The 17,589-nt window shown below is 35.5% G+C and overlaps 1 protein-coding gene across 1 annotated transcript in view; it reads left to right on the forward strand.

Moving 5' to 3' along the window:
- CSMD1 (CUB and Sushi multiple domains 1) overlaps positions 1-17,589 on the forward strand; it is a 1,093,428-nt gene that overhangs the window by 145,001 nt on the left and 930,838 nt on the right. The window lies entirely within an intron of this gene.

The raw sequence follows: 17,589 nt of genomic DNA on the forward strand, positions 1-17,589 counted from the left end.
AGTGAAATTTGTTTTAATGTTGGATAGTGGTTACTTTGTCCTTTAATATGAGTTGTTATTTTTCCACTGGACTATTAAAATCTTTGTTTGGGTGGACCTTTTGTCCACAAGGACATTCTTCCTTCTGTGCTTTTGGATAGCAAAGCTATCAAACCATATTTTCTTTTTTTTTTTTCTTTATATCTTTAATAGTCTTGAATGATGTACAGTTGGTTACTCATTTGATAATTGCTGGATTAGTTTATTTGTTATATCAATAATTCCAGTGTATTTGGATGTCTGAATTCTTTAATGGATTGATTTTTTAAGACATAAAGAAATAACATTTTTCTTACTTAAATGCAAAGAAATACAGTCTTCCTTTTTTATCTAATATTTTAGTGTTGTTATATCTGTTTAAAACCTTTTGAGTTTCTAGATTGATTAATTGTTTTAGCAGGGAATATAATGAAGAGAAAGAGATAGCAGTGCTAAGGTTTTAGTTGTTTTTGCTAGTGTTGGAGTCTTTAATCCTTACAAAAACATGAGTAGTTTTTTGTTTGTTTTTTTCTCTACTGTGACACTGTGGCTGAAAATCAGCAACACCAGTGCTTCAGGTTATTGTCAGCTTGTTTATTTGTCTGTGGAAACTCTTGCTGTCAACTTTAATTCTTGTATAGGTGAATTGCTTTCCTGCAAAGGTCTTAAGAAATCTCATTTATGTTACTAAACTCATGTTCTGTTTTCCTAAAGTGCTTAACTGCATGATAAACTTCAAACACACGATCAGTCTATTGCATTTATTGATTTCCGTGCTTAAACAGAAGCCAAGCGTGGGCACCTCATTGAATCGGATCCTTTGGTAGAAATGTTCCTAACACATAGGAGTAGCTTTATTTGTCAGGAAATTGGCTTCTATATGGAATTATAGTTATACACAGTATTTCTGAAAAGTAGTAGATATTCCATTGCCATTTAGAAGGATGCCTCATACTTAAGCACTTGGTATTTACAAGTTTTTCTTCTTACAGTTTTTATTTCAAAACCTTTCACTATAGTGTAAGGATTTTCATCAGTATAAAGTGATTTTGATTGTTCTACGCTGGCAAATCCATTGACTTGCAAAGACTGCCATGTGTTAGTTATTAGGCAAGGAGATGCTTTTTAGTATATGTCAAGTGAAAAAAAAAATTATGATTAATCCTAGTTTTTAAAATTCTGAGAAGATCTGCAAAAGTAAACCAGAAATTTAAAATGAACAACTAATTCAAAGGCCCCAGCACTGAGCAGTCACAGGAAAAATATATTTAGACTTACAAAATTTTGTCAATAAGCTTCTCATGAAATGGGGAATATTAATCTCAACCCAGTGAGGGGACTTGGCCAGTTTATTACAATCAATAAGAATTTACTCATTCACCCTAATGCAAGCTGGAGCATGTCCTACTTCTCATATCCTGAGTGAACCTCTTTAGCTTAGTGTCTGCGGATGTTACAGTCTTGGGTTTTGGCAGGAAGAATTTTAATGTTCTGTTAAAATACTTTATGGGAAATCAGAATAATCTGAAGTGGATAGTGAAAAGAAAACCGATTTGCTGTGGCATGTTACAGTTTATGTTTTGGCAGCTGGAAACACAAAAGAAATTGTGGTGGACACTTTGCTATGAGGAAATAAATATAAGCAGAGTAAAGGTGCATTGCATAGAAGACCAAGTCTAGTTCAAGAACTGTTTGTCATTTGGAGAGGAAAAAAGATTCAGTTAACAATGCATGTTCCTACAGAAAATAAATTCTTGGTAATTGAAGTAGTTGTCATTAGTTGTCAAAATTTTCAGATCTGTTTCTCTTTTGGTTACTACAGACCTCTTAAATAAGGAACAAAAGAGATTTTAAAATGTTCACATGTATCAATGTATCTTGAATCCCAAATTAGTAGAAAATTGTTCCACAAAGCATAAAGTTTCTAGTATTTGAAAAGCATCAATTACACTGTTTAGTTTCATTTAAGAAACATTAACAATTAGTGATTAAATTATATGTCATGAACAACATGATTACTTAATCAGCAGTCTTTATCTTTGATTTTGGGCACACAGTTGGTTTGAGAAAGCATGTAAGAGAAAGCTGAAGGAGTCAACCACTATTGTTTTAAAGAAATTTAAACGCCTATTTATTTAGAAACATTTATGACTGATTTCAAAAGAAAATAACTGATTTAATTTGCTATTTTATATTTCTTTTACCCCTTTCAAATTTAAATGACAATTTTGTTTGCTATTTTATCTAAACAAGATCCACTTAAGGGATTTATTTGTATACATATGTGTGTGTTATTAAAACAGTAATTGCCAGTGATTCTTTTATTTCAATATATTGTATATTTTATCTCTGTGTTCTAAGCACTAATCACAAAACTTTATCTGCCCAACTCTGTAAATTAAGCAGCTATCATAAAATGGAAAATCTAATGCAATAGGCAATTGTTTGCTCTAGTGAAAAAAAAAAAGCTTTTGAGTTTTTCTTTTTTTACTCTTGAGTTCAGTGTTAAAATGCAGCTGTAGATGTAATTATGCAGTGCTCCAAAATTTTTTTTAATCTATTTTATATGTTGAATTTCCATGGTTATCCCTTTGCATTTCTGAGTGGGTAATGAGACTTAATGTATTCCCATTCAATATATTGTTACTTGTGTGTTTTCAATGCTATTATCGATGCTTTAATGAAGGGAAGGGACTACTGTCAGACTAGAAACAATTTACTACTCAGATAAACATCAGCCTCAAAGGCTGTGAGATTTTAGAGGAGCAAGAAGTCGGCCATAGCTCAAGGTAGTCACAAGTTTCTTCTTTACAAGGTAAGATAGAACATTCCAATCCAATGGAAAGTTGTCACAAAGTTTATTTGGTTTTTCTAACCTATCGCCTTTACCTTAATTCTGCTGCACTACGGATACTTTCATCCAATGGGCTACTATTACATGTACACACATATGCTTCTATTATGGCATCTAAACTCTTAGCTTACTCTATACAATTACATTACTGCACCATAAAACTCTTCATTTACTCATTACCGTTTCTTACTTACTTAAGACATATTCTTTCTTACAACTATGGAAACATAAGTTTATAATTTCTCTGTTTAATGTCTGTGTACTTTTATTTTTACATCAATCCAAGCTTCTTCCAAGGCTGCAAATCAAAGCCTTCAATATCTGTGGAAGTTTCTATTTTTCCATTTTCTACACAATGCAATGGAAACGATTAAAGCATTTTAGCCAGTGTGACCCCTGATAATGTATTCCTGGATTTCTGGCCATTTTCATTGCCCATATCTGTACGTTCATTTCAGTTTGCTGTTGCTTTTTGTATTTTGAATAGGGTACTGGAACTGAATACAATTTAAGTGCCCAGACAGCACTTAGTTATGAAGTAAAAATATAATATTTTATCTTTTTAATGTGAAAGGAGCTCTTAATCTCACCTGTATTAGATCTTGAACTATAATTTTGTACAGTGATCTGAATTTTTTTCTGTGACCTAGTGTATTCATAGAGGATGAGAGTTTTAAACTAATATGAGGAAGACTAATATCCCAAGGAGTATACTACTGGCTAGATATTTCTCATGCATATCTATATTTTATATGTATTCAGTACAGTAAGAATTGCACATTTTGATGTTTTTGATCAACATAGTAAATTGAAAAAGTTCATAAATTTTTTAATAAACTCCTTGAATTGAGATGACCATTATAAAATTCTGGAAATTATGGTTGATAAAATAAATAATTATGTGAAAAAAAAGCTTATTTAATTTGGTGTTTTCATGAAGTTATTGCTTCAGTTTTTGAGAAGACTTAACCAAGGCAACTGATGTTCCGTTAGAAAGCCCCAGAGAAAGATCTAATGTAGAATACTGGCAATGAGGTATGGAGGTTTTCCAAGAGAATTGAGTATCGTATTTGATTTGTAGTAGAAGATGATAAGTGGAAAATAGCATGTATGGAGATACTTTCTGTGAAGCATAAAATGTCTGAAAAATGCAAAATAATACTCAAAATTCTTTTTTAAAATAATTTTAATGCAATACATTTTAAAGGAATCTTAAGCAGCCATATACTTGCTCTATACATTTTTTCACTGTCAACGCATTTCTTGCTTGTTAATGTCCAATGACCAGTTGGACTAAATAGCTGTTATGAGACTACAAACTTATTTTTGCTGCTGAATAGTTTGTGATCACTGAGCATTACTGCAATCTTTTCATGGGCAAAAACTTGACAAGTTCGGTAGTAAATAGTTGCAAGTGGTTAAAAGTTAAAAAAAAGCAAAACCCAGCATACCAAATAGTAAAATTACAAGTAACTTCCAAACAGGTTGGTAAATCTCTGCACTGATTTTCATAGGAACACCTCAGGCTTTCTAATGTTGCTCTTTTAACATTACTGTAGGATTCTGTTGAGAGACATAGAGGAAAACATGTTAGGGTAGTTACCAAAAGGGTTAAAAAGAGGTATCTGAATGACATGCCAACACCATCCTGAAAATCACTGAACCCAGCTATGGTTTAAATATTAAATATTTCTGGTTTGTGGAGATAAATGCATTAGCAATTGTGAGATGCATTGATATTACAGTACAAAAAACTCACATAAGTTCCTGTGGCAAGAATAAGGGCTAGTAGACTGCAAATGTCTGAAACTGAAATAAGCAATCTAAATATCAGCCAAATTATTAGCTTAATAAAAATATGTAATTTATTCTCTGGAGAAACTTCAACTTAAGTTGTCTCATTCCATTTGCAGCATTTTGCTGCACATGAAGAGCTTCTAAGTATATAAAGAAATGGAACAGGTACTGTTACTCAGAATATTATTAGCTGAGAAACTATTAAAAGTTTAATTTTTCCTTATAAAAAAACATTAAGGAGAACCCATGGTTTTTTTTTTTTTTCTTCTGTTAATTTTTTTTTATTGTAAAATTATAGTTTTGAAAGGACTACAGTAACAAATACTTTAGTTTGGATGGGAAACCTTACATATTCAGTATTTTATCTCATTTTCTATTGGAATGACTGGATATGTAATAAAACAAAATATTTAATGGGAATTCTTCTGATTTGTCCCTGCATCAATAAAATGTTAAACACAGATATTATAAAGTAATTGGATTTACTGAAAAAAAAGTTGTTCATGGTAGTGAATAATGGGTATGAGATGGAGAGAAACAAGGTATCAGCAGGTTGCTAGCATATTGTTGATCAAAAATACATGCTGTCATCAGGAACTAATTCTGTTTTTGCAGTTAAGAATATCTGAAATATATAGTACTTCACTTCTCAGCAGCTTTTAAAGAGTTTGCATGTAAATTAGGTAGCTTATTGCCTTTTATGATGCTCCTATACTGCCTTTGCTTAACAAAAGTTTTATTAAAAGCAGTAACATGCCATTTAAGTTTCCAAGTTGATGGGAAAAGATGGAGTCATGGGTTTTTTGACCTTGATATTTCCATTTTTTAATTTCTATTACTCTGAAGCTACATTTCTTTATAATTACAATTGTTCAACACATGCAAGCATTCATACACATTCACATCTATTTTTATCCATAGATACCTATTAATATAGTCTACATTTCTTTGTTTTCTCTAATTAGCTTGTTTTCAAGGAGTGTATCATGACCTTGTCAGGGTCTGTTACATAGCTGGAGAGGTTTAGCTTGAACCAGTTCATCCTGTACTGTATTGCTGTTTCTTTTCAAGACATGTTTGGTGGGACAATTTATTTTTATGGCTTTTTAACAACCCAGTTATTTGTAATACTTTTATCAATGATCTGGGCAATGAGATCAAGGGCACTTTCAGTAAGTTTTGCAGAGGACACTAAGTTGGGTGGGAGTGTTGATCTTCTGAGGGGAAGGAAGGCTTTGTAGAGAAATCTGGACAGGCTGGATCAGTGGGCCAAGACCAACTGTATGGGATTCAGCCAGGCAAAGTGCTGGGTCCTGCACTTTGGCCCCAGTAGCCCCATGTGGCTCTACAGGCTGGGTGCAGCATGGCTGGAAATCTGTCTGTCAGTAAAGGAGCTGGTGATCCTGGTCAACAGGTGGCTGATCATGAGCCAGCATGTGCCCTGGTGGCCAAGGAGACCAGTGGCATCCTGGCCTGTCTCAGCAATAGTTTGGCCAACAGGACCAGGGCAGTGATCATCCATCCTCTTATACTCAGCACTGGTGGGGCTGCACCTTGTGTACTTTGCCAGATTCTGGACCCCTCGCTACAAGAAGGATATTGGGGTGATGAAGTGTGTCCAAAGAAAGGCAATGGACCTGGTCTGCCGCACAAATCCTAGGAGGAGCAGCTGAGGGAGCTGGGGGTGTTTAGACTGGAAACTGTCTACAACTACCAGAAAAGATGTTGTAGCGAAGTAGAGGTCACTTCTCCCAAGTAACGAGAACCAGGATGAGAAAGCAAACTCCTGTTGTACCTTGGAATGTTTAAATTGAGTAGTAGGAAAAATTTCTTCACAGAAAGAGTTGTAAAGCACTGGAACAAGCTGCCAAGGGAAATGAAGGTATTTAAAAGGCATATAGACGTGGCACTTAGGGACATGGTTTATAGAATCACCGATTCACAGAATCAAGTTGGAAAAGACCTTTGAGTGCAATGAATAACCTTGTTAACTAGACCATGGCACTAAGTTCCGCATCCAGTCTTTTTTTTAAACACTCCAGGGACGGTGACTCTGCCATCTTCCTGGGCAGCCCATTCCACTGCCCAATCAGACCTGTGAAAAACCTCCCCTGGTGCAGCTTAAGACTGTGTGCTCTTGTCCTGGTGCTGGTTGCCTGGGAAAAGAGGCTGACCCCCACCTGGCTGCAACCTCCTTTCAGGCAGCTCTAGAGAGTCATAAAGTCTCCCCTGAGCCTCCTTTCCTCTGTATTAAGCACCCCAGGCTACCTCAGCTGTTCCTCATAGGAGTTGTGTTCTAGACCCTTCACTGGCCTTGCTGCCCTTCCCTGGACATGCTCCAGTATACCTCAATGTCAACCCTAAATTGGGAGGCCCAGAACAATACTCAAGGTGTGGCCTTTAGTTTAGTGGTAGATTTGGCGGTGTTAGGTTAGTTATTTGACTTGCTGATCTTTGAGGGCTTTTGCAAACAAATGATTTTATGATTCTGTCTTCAGTATCTGAAATAAGCTTTTGGGCTGCTGTGTAATTACAGCAGGTGCCAGCTAGCTACTCAGGTACTAGGAGCTGGTCTGCATCTCCTGGTATATGATGTCCTATCTCTAGCCCGCGGAAAGTTTTATCTGAGTTAAAGAGATGCATTAAAGTGTTAGCTGTTGCCTTGCAGTTACACAGAGCATAGAACAAATATATCTGACATCCTTTTACTCTATTATATTGTTGGTATTTATAAACAAAAGTAAAGCTTTGTTTCAGTTCCATGGTAAATAGATTTGAAAATAGAGATGTGTTTGGCTGACTGTGTTGTATTTTCAGCTGGCTTGATTTTGAGTTCTGAAGGAGAGTTTCTGCTCTCATCCATGGAGAGGGTGATCTTAGCCTTCCTAATAGAAATCTTTTGATTCTACCTGCCACTGAAAATAAAAATAGGCAAATACTTATAGGCTGTGGAAGAGAGAACATGTCAACTAAGAAATGCTGTAGTAGCTGCCAGTATCAAGTGTCTAATTCAAGAGTTTTGGCTTTGCCTTTTTCTTAAATGTAAGTAAATGGTATTTTCAGTCTAATGACACCAAATCCTAGGCTTTCCTGGTATGTAAAAGTTTACAGAATCCAATTTTTATGTGCTTCCCTTACATCATATCATTAAAAGTTGTGAACATGCAGCGTACTAAGGCTCTAAAGATATTACTTACGTCAGAAGAGGGCAGCTACTCATTGGCTCACATATGATTTTCAGGGTTTAGGGCTATTAAAATGGAAGTTCATGAATATTGTAAGGGAGGAAAATATTTTTAAAGCTGTAGGGAATCTGATATACCTGTTTTGTTTCAGCTTTGAAGTATGTTCACAGGACATATATTAATTCATATATTAATTAATTTTTATTTCAGTAATTTGAGTCTCAAATTGCATGTGTGTCTTCAGGGGGGGAAGAAAAATATTTTTATTCAAAGTTTGGGGAATTTGTTTTATAGAACATTTCTAAATGTATGGTACAGACGTACAAAAAATTACTGAAACCTAATAAAATTCTATTTTCCAGAAGAAAATATCTTTTTCAGCAAAAACTTAATAATTTGAACTCTGACCTCCATTATTGGTGTTCTTGATCTGCAGGAAACTAATAAGTTTGAATATTTCAGCTGAAGTACACAGTTGAAAATAAAAGGTGTGAGGATTTATTGGGGAGCTAACAATAAAAAAAAGTATTTGTTATTGATTTAGCAGGTTTTTTTAGTTAGACCAATAACTACTGAAAACTGAAATACCAGTTTGCTCTCAATATGGTAGTGAAATCTAACTTTTGGTTCAAGGCTATCTCTTTTTTGGAAAGATCATGGTTAATTGTGCTTGTCCAGCCAAAGAAAGATGTTTAGTACTTAATTCCATTATTTAGCCAGTTGCCTCTGGCCTGACATTTATTTTGAAGCTTTACACTCCTGAGAGGCTTGTTTCTTCAGAATTCAAAATAAAGTACTTTTACATCCTCCTTTTAAAATTTCTTACTGATATTTTTTGTTGTCCTGCAGAAATTTTAAACATGTTTAAGTTTTTTTTCTAAAGCTAGATTTAGGAACTCCTTGTATAGTTTAGGAATTGTTATATTTTGCTGTACTTTCTACAGACTGGGAGGCAAGATAAAAATAATATAAATGTTGGAAAACAATAGTATCATGCAATTCCCTTGACTGAGTGGGGGGCTGTTAGTTCTCAGTATTGAAATTATGTGGAAGCTTTACCAAAACACAGGTGATTCCCTAAACTGCAGATCTCCTATCTGTGGGTGACAGAAAGGCCATGCAACCTTCTCTTCCCAGGCAAATGTTGCCCATTTTCTCTGCAGTAGAATTCAGTTAACCCTATTTCAGAAATTTTTAAAAGATTTGTCTATTTTAGGATTGGTGTGTAGTTGCTCAGGATAGAAAATGTCAGGGTGCAGCTATGTGGAGGGTGCTGAGTTGAGAGCCAAGGGTGTGTCAAGTGCAGGCTGTACCCTCAGTGACAAAGCACGGGGCTGCGGCACAAGCTGGGTGAGCAGCACTCGGGGCTGGCAGCAACCACTGCAGCCCCAGCTGAGCTGCCAGCCAGGTTCAGGGAACCTGCAGTGGCCACAGCAGGAGCAGCAGCTGAGGGTGTTGGAGGCCGGGCTCAAGGGAGGCTCCGGGCACTCCAGGTCTGCAGCCAAAGCCCAGTCCAGCAGGAGATCAGACTGGGCACAGGTATACATGTGCCAGAGTTCAGGCAAGGCCATGTATTCAAGATGCTGGCTGAATAAATGGAAATAGGTAATTTATTAAACAAAATACAATGGTTCTGATCACTTTTGTCCAGCCTCAATCATATTTCAGTACAGTGAATTTCAGTACATATTTCAGGTATTAAGGAGACAGCCATGTTTATCTCAAAAGATAAACTTTAACTTTTAAAATTTAATATAAGTTAAAACCTTTTGTTTTCACATTTTGTTTTGTTTAAAACTGTTTCTCACCATTACCAAGTGTGATGAAAAAGGTATAAGAAACAATATAAGAGGTATTGTGGTGTAGACATAATCATGTTTGGCAGCAGTAGCCTTCTGAACCAATTCTAATTCTATTTTAGAGTTGAGTTGCTGTCAAAACTGTTTCTACCAAATGTCCCTAAACAAAGAAAGATGCTGTTCACCTGTTGCACTTACACATAAATGATGAATATATATACAAAACATCTTATCTACTAGGTGTATATTTCTATGGATATACCTGTGTTTCCATTTCCAGTATTTTAATTGTATTTCACATGTAATCTATGTTCTTTAGTGTGCATGTTCATAATTTTTCAAAACACTTACACAATTCCAGAATCAGAGGATTGTTTAGATTGGAAACTACTGTTAATTAGTAGACATTGCTACACAATATTTTAAAAAAGAAAACAGACTATGATTACCATGTGCAAATAAGGTAGGAGAATAATGTAATTAGAAAAATCAAATCCATATTTTTCAGTAGACTGGATGCTTCTTGTCTCTAATACAAGGATAATTAGGCACTATTGTAGAAGCTGGTTGAGAGAATGGTTACAAACACTGTTCATGAAGTTGAACTTTTGTTGAAAGGCATATGTCTGAAATTCAAAATAAACCTATAAAAAAGAAAAAACACTTACATAGGATATTCACTGCATACTTCTCAGAAACCATACAACACAGACTGGATCTTCATTAGGCACAGGAGTTCATATGAATATTATATCATTTCACTTTTAATTAATGTTGAATATTCTATTTTTATTTTGTTAATTGTGAAGGAGCAAAGAAATTTGTGGCCTTAACAGTGTGCAGCCCTGTGCTTAGTATCACAAAGTTGTGATGTACATGCTGATAGTTTTCTGTGCTGTCTTTGTATTCCTTTTTGATTATCCTTTTAACACCAAAATCAACAAGAGCATTTTAACAATGATAGATGAAAAAAGGAGAAAGCTACCAAGTTACTTCTTACTCCCAGTAAGTGTTTCTGTGAAGTGTATGTCATGGTCAGCAACTGTGCTTATGGGAAAACTCTTCCTTTGTTCAGTTTTGACATTTCACATAAGGGAAGGACAATTTGGATTCCAGATGTCTGCAGCTCATCTGAAGAAAAGACATTTTTCAGAAGCTGCTCTTTATTTTAACACCATTACCTTGTGAAATTATTTGTCTTCAACTTTTTAAGGAAATTATCAGTTGGTGTATCATTATCAAAGAAAAATTTAAAGGTTCTTATTAGCATTTCATCTTCTTTTTTGCTTTCAGCACTCAGTTGAGTAATTTTACATTTCTATACATGTAGTAATGTCTGGAGATAAAGCCAAGGAATGTTTCTTCATAGCTTTTTTTCTACCATGGCCATAGGAACTAGAGGTGTCAGAGAGCAGAGTCCTGTATCTCAGACTTCAAAACTTCTACAGTTATTTGCACTGAGAACAGGTGTAACCACAGTGAACTCTGTTCCTGCCCTGCAAAACTCTGAAAAACAAATAGGTAATGAAGAAAAACAAATAGGAGCAAGAGTTACTGAGCCATTCCCAAATGCAGTTTTTTGTCCAATTTCAGTGTAGATGTTCCATCTTGGGTGTCTCCTCGCTCCACCTTAGCTTTACATATTGCACATCATCATTTAATGCCATTAGGCAGCTGACCACCTGGTGTTGGAGGAGGAGAGAATTGAAAAGGGGAAACTGAAAACTCATGAGATAAATACAGTTGAATGGGTAAAGCAAAAGCTGTGTGCACAAGCAAGACAAAATGAGGAACTCATTCAGTGCTTCCCATGAGTAGGCAGGAGTTCAACCATCCCCATTATGTCAGGGCTCTATCACACACAATGTTTACTGGGGAGGACAAATACCATTACTGTGAATTTCCCTCTACCTTCTTCCCCCAGCTTTTATTGCTGACTATGCATCATGGTATAGAACATCCCTTCGGCCAGTTGGTGTCGCTTGTCCTGGCTGTATCCTGTCCTAAGTCCTCATGCACTCCCAGCCTCCTCATTGGAGTCACAGCATGAGCAACAGAAGCACCCTTGACTCTATATAAGTGCTGCTCAGCATTAACTGTAACTTTCCTGTGTTATCAACACTGTTCTAGCCAAAAATCCAAAACACAGCACCATGTGGGCTGCTTTGAAGAAAATTATCTGTATCCCAGCCAAAACCAGTACTTTGCACTTATTTATTTTCCTCTTTTTTTAGTATGCCGTGGTTTTGACTTCACACTTAGAAGAAGGGTCAGTATTTTAAGTGTGCAATTCTTGCTGAGAGGCAGTCATTAAAGGCAATATAATGTGAATGACATGTCATAGAGCAGAGGAATAGCTGATACACTTAAGGAGCACACATCTTTTTATCAGGTCTAACATTTGCAAATTTTGAGCTAAACATATTTTGAATTTGTCTTAAATGCATTAATCTTCCAATTAGATTGAAAGAAGATGCATGTTGTTTGTGTAGAAGAGAAGAAATAGGATTGTAAGTTCCGAATCTTACAGTGCAGATAATTCTATGACTTTCTAATCACTGTATGTTGTTATTAGTAACCATAATTCAGTGACTGATACTTGTGATCACAATGAGAAATTTGCTTTCTTTGTTATATAGATATATAGAAGTAATAAAATTAAAATATTTTTGCTATTATGGCCCAACTTTACTTAAGCAAATATAACATTTTACTACATGAGATAAAACCACTGAATATTTTGCACTTGGTTGTCTGAAATACATGTTGTAAAGAAATCTTTTAAACTCAATGCATTGTAATAGTCATGAATGAAAAATGTTTTGATGCAGAACATCAATTCATACTCAGGACTGATGTAAAATTTCAGCATATTTTTCCTAGGAAGCATGTGATGGATTATCAGAGAAGAGTGCACCATGATTTCCCTATCAGATGCTAACATACGGCAGGGAAAACTGGCACCCCCGTTTATTCTCAGTATCTATCATGCTGCTTAGCTGCAGCTTGCATAATGATAATGCCGTAGCTTGCATTCTTTTCGGGGCTTGTGTATTGAAGATACTGTTCTAGTACCACCATCTGGAACAAAAAATATGCTTTGTTAGCTCAGCTCTTTCAAGGCAAACTAAAATCCTGTGTATGAAAACCTGCAAGTGCAGTTCAGTTAAAGGTGGTTTAATGTTTTTCATGCTCTATTCATGATGAATGTTTTACCATTTTATGGTAAAACATTTTGTAAATTTTGTAAAACTTGACAAAGTTTTACCATTTTATGGGGTGCTTGAATTTAAGAAAGTACTCCTTTTAAAAAAAAGTGAACAATTTTTTTGCTTTGAAAATCAAGAAACACTATTCCAGTAGTATTCTAATTTCTCAAAGTGATTTTCTGAGAGGAACAACTTTATAAGATATCTCAAAAACTTGTCCATAATTATATGCTGCCATGATAAATGATGGTAGAAAGAAGAAAAGCTTTTATAAAAAAGCAAATAATGTGGGAAGGGACACTGTCAGTGTTGAAACAGTAGAAACAGAGTTGACTATAAATGAAGAATAAACCTCTGAAAACTTTAATTTTTTTCTATGGTATCTGAGGATGCATCTATTTACCTTGCAGGTGCTTGGCGTATATTTAAATGACTGAAATACTCAAGTGCTGCTGGAAGAATCAGGTGAAAGAGTGAAGTTGGTCCAGAAAAGGGTTGTTTGTGATCCTTACTCACAGCGACCAATACTGGGCCAGTGACAGGCCATTGGTGCAACTTTTGGACTCAAATTTTCCATGGAAAGATGTACCAGTGCAGTGCAGGTAGCATCTCTAACCTGTTCAAAATCAGCAGCATGTGCGGGTGGCTTGCTGGTCTTCATCATCATCTGGAAACCTTTGAAACCACCACAGTGAGGACTGAAGGTCCTTCAGGGTTTGCAGTTGTATCAGCTGTGCTACCAAAATTGCTTTGTCACAGGGCAAGAGGAGGAGAGCAGTAGCTGAGACATCTGTTGGGTTGCACTATGAGTTGCACTAGAGAGAGCAGCTAAAAAAAGACTGTTTGTATGACTTGGGCTTCAGAAAGATGTGCCTTGTAAATAGGCTTTTGGGTGTACAAAATAACAAACTAAATACCTGCAATGCATTCCCTGGAGTGTGGTGGGAAGTTGTGGTCAGCTAAGACACATGCAAATTACAGTAGGAATGTTAAAATATTCTCTTTTGATGGAAAATGTATACATCTGTTTTAAAGTTTATCATGGAATACTCAGGTTTCTTCTTTCCCTCCACCCCTGTCCCCCTCCCCCACTCTGCAAAGTCATTGATCTCTGCCATGGAAAGGAGATTAGCAAATATTTCTCTATTGTAGCTCACATATACTTTGCCTGTTTTTATGTGAGATCAAGTTTAAATCTCTACAAAATAGAGTGTTCTATGAACCTCCATTACCAAAAGGGATGATGCAATCAAGTCAGGCTTCCTGATCTTTATGAAGAATTTCATCAATTTTTCTAAAGTTCAGGTAAAAAGAAGGGTTTTTTAGGATATTTTTTTCCGGTGTAAATTCTCGCAAAAAATTAAAACTAAGACAAGAACATTTTTCCAATTCTTAGATAATGTTTTCATAGAAGAGCTTCCAGGTTTTTGTTTTCATCCACGCATACTTTCTGCATATACATACAGAATTAGGCTTCAGCCTCTATTTAAAATATTCTGATTCTTGTCACAGTCAAATTTATTGAGTACTTGGTCTGTGTGCTGTGGGCATCATTAGGAAATCTTCCTAATAAAGGCATAATCCCATAAAATGGGAAGAAAGAATTGTAAAAAAAAACCAAAATAATTAATACCTGACACTGACTTTCCAATATTTTTAGCTCATGATTAATTATTTGATTTCATATTTCTGCTCTTATACATTTCATTTTAGTTTTCATTGGTGTATATAAATTTTTTTTCAGATTAATCTTTTTTGATCTCAAAAGTGCTTATGCTTTAGCAGTGAGTCCTAGCCTTCATTTTTTTTTGTGTCTGTATGAAGCCAAGATATACTTATATAGAAAAAGTTAGTATTAGACTGTTGCTGTTGGCTCAGGTGGTTTACCAGTACAAAACTCTTGCTGGCTTATTTCTCTTTTGGGAGACAAAATTAGTGAGATTTGCTTTGTTGCTGGTTTGGCTGTTTTTGTCATAAAAACCTGTTAACTTTCTAAAAAATGTGCATACTTTCCCTTTGCTGAACACTGTAATGAGTAGCAGCAGAGATTTTTCTGTCTACCTTTCCATCACTGTAATAGCTCACAGAACTCTACTCAAAGTAATACTTGTATTTTTTGCTGACTTTCTTTCTGCTTTCTGTGGATGGAGTGTAAGAGATAACCCCAGTTTGAGCCAAACATTCCTCCTGTATTTCTAACCATTTGTCAGAACTCATCAAAAAAATGTGATGATCAGTCTTAGATTCAGTGTAATTTCTGTGGGAATATTCCTCTGGGTTTTCTGATATAATTTTCTTTGATGAATGTATCAATATGTATGAAAGTATTGATATTCAGAAATAAAAGAAAGGGGTATTTGGGTATGTAGGTCTACAATTAAATAATTACTTTCCTAATGGCACAGAAGGCTATTACTGTCACATTAAGACAGTATCTCATTCATATACTTCCATAGAATAGGAAACATCTGTGTTGTGTTTCTTATAGTAGAAGGAAATATTCCAACTGTTATGTACATCTGGTGCTGCTTTCCAGCATTATATATCACATAATTTGTTTTTCATTTTCTTTTCTCTCTAATTCTTATTCTCTCTGTACAGTTAGCTTCTATACTGCTAGTCTTGCCAGTGCCAAATCAGACTTTCTGCCCTGAACAGATAATGGAAATCAACAGCAAAGTCCTGAAAATCTATAGGAAAAGTAAAGGCAGAAGTAAAACAGATACAGTTGAAAATATTTTTTTATCTGAACTAAACAGTTATGAAAAAAAGATAGAATTCAATGCACTGACCACAATGATATTGCTGTCCATGGCAGTTAAATCTGTAATATGCCTCTTCATAACTGAAACTTCCACTCTTCTCTCCCCACCACGCCCCCTCCCCTTTATGGTCCATGACTTACCATTTTTTGATCCTAACAATTTTTTCTTCTTAAAAACCACCAAATCTGCTCACAGGATTTTCCTAAAATTCCAAGTTTTCTGAGTTGGACTCTTAAAGTGTATTTCTGGAGCTGCTCTGACTTGAATGACTGAAGTAGCTGAAACTGGTCTGAGTCAAAAGATTCAACTGTTCATGAGGAACAAACAATTCTGGTGGCATTTGGATTTTTAGAGGGAAAACGGCTCTTCACCAATGTAAAGTTAGCAACAAAAGCCCAATATTAGTATTTTCTTGGAACTGAAACTTGTGGTTTAAAAGACTTGTTTTCATCGCCGTATGTACACATGACAAGCTATTAACATGTTGAAGTCTGTTACAGATCGAGCCACAATTTAAAGAAGCAAATACAATTTAATTCTTACTTTTTATTACAACATCATAACTTCCTTCAAAAAGCCCATACGTTGGTCATAATAACATCACAGTAGTAATTTTATATGGAGGAGTAAAAGTAGCAGTTGTGAACATCCCTTCATGGGATTGTTCCCTTCATGGAGATGTTCAAAGAGCCCAACAACATTTCACTTGCTACTATTGCACTGAATACAGCAATGTTTAGTAGGAGTGTGACGTTCATCAGCCTCCTGAAAGGTTGTGTATTTCTAAATGGGGACATGGTGAAAGCAAATTTAAAGTTAACTACAATTATAAAGCATGAATCAGAGACGGAAGGCTAATGGCTGAGGCTTGAGGTGGATGACATTCAAGTTGTTCAATTATGAAAAATAAACATTCCTTGGTAGTGCAAAGATGCCTTGTTTGGCCACATGGGGTTACTGTTTGCTGTGAATTTCTCTGAGGTTAGATTTGTAGAACAGGACTGGCAATTGAACTCTAGGCTTCCTGATATGAAGACAAATGGAAAGTGTAAAGTCCTTCTGTCAGAACAAGCAGGGGAAAAAAATCAGGTGCATTCAGTTGCACTGCAGTGCAGAGCAAGTGGGCTAAATACATTGACAATTTATGGCAGGTGTAGCTGAAGTGATGCTCAGTGGTGATAAAAATGGGACTTTTAGAGTCTAGTGTAACAGAAAAGTTAATTAACTTCTGCAAAGTAAAACTAGTTCAAATTGTAAACAGATGCACATCAGTTTCCTGCATGTATTCATCAAAATACAACCTTATGCTCAAAGATGTTTACTCATAGTGTATTCTTTAGATCATAATACATTCCTAGAAGCCTTAGCAAATTACTATAGCTTGTGTATTATGCTTATTTAATTGTACCTACCAACTCAAATGTTTATTACAGTTTAAGTGTCTTGAGAAGATCGTGACACAATTGTTAGGAATCAGAATTGGTGCAAACCTCAGTTTATTGCACATATCTCTTTGCAGAATAGACACAGCTTCCCATGGCTCTTAGTATTTAGAATTCTGCAGTGCTCTCTTTTTTAAATTGTACTTAAGACTCACTGTGCAAGCAACGTCTTATCTTGTAAGGGCTAAGTAATATTAAGTGGACAAATGAAAAGCAATATTAGCAGAGAGTAGTGGTTTGTATTCCCTGTTGAGGAAGTTAATAGAAACAGTTTCAAGGAAAATTGTTCACAAATGGCTTGCAGAATTTAACTAAATTCTCTTGCATCTCTCTATCAAAAAATGTTCTCTTTTGCAGCAAAGCAATAATACTCTCTAGTATATTCCATGACATGTTCCTTTCTTTGTACTTTTCACTGCTTGAATTGTTTGCTGCTACTGTCAGCTACCATTATTATGAATCATTTCTGCTTCTTTTTGCTAAGTTATTCTCAATTCAGTTGTCTTCTTAAGAGAAAATA

The sequence above is a fragment of the Vidua macroura genome, chromosome 3, assembly GCF_024509145.1.
Source record: "Vidua macroura isolate BioBank_ID:100142 chromosome 3, ASM2450914v1, whole genome shotgun sequence".
In the NCBI taxonomy this organism is placed as follows: Eukaryota; Metazoa; Chordata; class Aves; order Passeriformes; family Viduidae; genus Vidua; species Vidua macroura.